This window comes from Pteronotus mesoamericanus, unplaced genomic scaffold (assembly GCF_021234165.1).
Source record: "Pteronotus mesoamericanus isolate MK-2021 breed Mesoamerican mustached bat unplaced genomic scaffold, CSHL_Meso_final scaffold_118, whole genome shotgun sequence".
NCBI lineage: Eukaryota > Metazoa > Chordata > Mammalia > Chiroptera > Mormoopidae > Pteronotus > Pteronotus mesoamericanus.
In genome coordinates, this window is record NW_026555301.1 from 11,634,262 (window position 1) to 11,636,242 (window position 1,981).

The 1,981-nt window shown below is 36.2% G+C and overlaps 1 pseudogene; it reads right to left on the reverse strand.

Moving 5' to 3' along the window:
- Positions 1–1,542: 1,542 nt before the first annotated feature.
- LOC129081764 (ubiquitin-conjugating enzyme E2 D3-like) lies at positions 1,543–1,981 on the reverse strand (annotated as a pseudogene).

Below are 1,981 nucleotides of genomic sequence, written 5' to 3' on the forward strand. Positions count from 1 at the left end.
AAGGTTTCTTCAACTCCTTGGTTGTTGGACTTCCATACAGTTCAATTTTCTGGAAGATCTGGTTGTTTTTTGTTTTAAAATTGGTGGTTGTCCTCTTTTTCGGTTGTGCAAAGAGGCAAAGTGTATCTACCTATGTCTCCATTTTGGCCAGATGTCCTATCTGTTGCATTTAAATGCTCATTAATGTAAATGGCTGTACAAGTCCATTTCAATGGGTACTCAATATCCCACATCGTTAAAAGTGACTTCAACACAGCCTCATGACACTCCCACACCAAAACAGTACTTTATTTTGTAAATTTAAACGTGTTATTTCTCCCATATTATGGATTTTTTAGCTGTTAAGTGTACAAGGTAAAGAAAAATTTAATTAGATGGGGGTTGCACCTGGAAAATAAGTTTTCTAAACTCCATACACGTTTCAAAACTGCTGGACCCCAAGTGCGTCTATGAACTCCAGGGTTGCTGGTATCATGGGCAGAATTTTAAAGCTACACTATCCAAATAACTTACTAATTCTGCATAAGTCAGGTCAATCAATGTGTCAACCTTTAACAGACTGGGCACTTTGAACTGAACACGGCAAAATATTCAGTCTTTTGAACTTTACGGCATCATTTGATGTTAATCAATGAAGCAAGTCCCAACAGTATATAAAAAAACAGCTTTGCACTTACAAAAGATTGTTTCCCATACTGATTAATCCAGGCATCTAACTCATTGGTTTATGCAAATCTATTGAAGAAAAATAAATCAATTACTAGCAGATATATTAGTTCATCACTCATCCATTGACAAACTGCATCGTTTATTCAGTGCTATATTAAACAGTGTATTGGAAGATAGACTGATTAATAGCTTCAAGCCTCCTAACAATTTAAATGAAAATTACAAAATGTCTGAGACCCTATTTTGGAATACAAAGGTGTTTGACTTCCAATTTCCCTTCTCTGTAGAACAAGAATAGGTCATTCCTTTACTGACATGCATAAAATACATCATATTTCTTGTTCTGCTGATGCTATAAATTCAATACCAGTTTTCCAGCCACCTCAGTAACGAGCATAAAATGTATCATGTAACCTCAGACCTCTAACCGTGGGAGGCTTAAACAAGAATAGATGCTGCTACAACAATGCTGCTTCCTTTGATGCGAAGATTGAGCATCTGTCTCTCTCCGCGTCAGATGATTTCTTCAGCATGTTAGAGCAGTGAGGAATGGTTTTAATGCCATAACCAACTACGGGTAATAACACTGGCCACATAATACACATGCTCTATTTTTTTTTTTAAATTCTGAATCTTGGGCAACTGTTCTCTTATAACTACTTTACAGTTTCTAAAAATAATTATTGTCCAAAGCTGGAAGAACTTACGTCTTCTCAGATGAGCATATGAATGAACAGAGGGAGGTAAACAAAAAATAAAATTAAAAAAGATGAGGCCTGATAGGGGAGCAGCTGGCTAAGAAAATCAAAAAAGGAACAGTAATTTAAAGTTTATGCTAGCTATAATGCAGGTTATTCTGACTTAAAGGTAGTATCACAAGGCATACTTTTGAGTCCATCCCTGAGATGTTCTGTTGTACTTCTCTCTGTCTGTTTTATAGATCTGTGCAACCTCTAGTACTAGGGGGTCATCTTTGTTTGGATTACATAGCAGTGAAAAAAATGGATAAAAGAACTTTATAAATAGTTAAAGCAGGAGACCACTGTGATCTTAGAATATTGAGACAAATGCTGCCATTACTATTGATATTTGGATGATAAATTCTTGTAAATGCAATCTTAAGTAGTTTTAATGGGGGAGTCAGTGGGAAAATTAATTGTGAAAAAGAATACACCCTTGATATTGGCTGTCATTAGGTGCCAGACCTGGCTTGCCAATGAAACATATCATACCCAACTGGGCCTATAGAACACTGTGCTGGAAGGTCATGGGCCAAATCACTAAATTCCTTATTAATCTGTTTCAGTGCCAT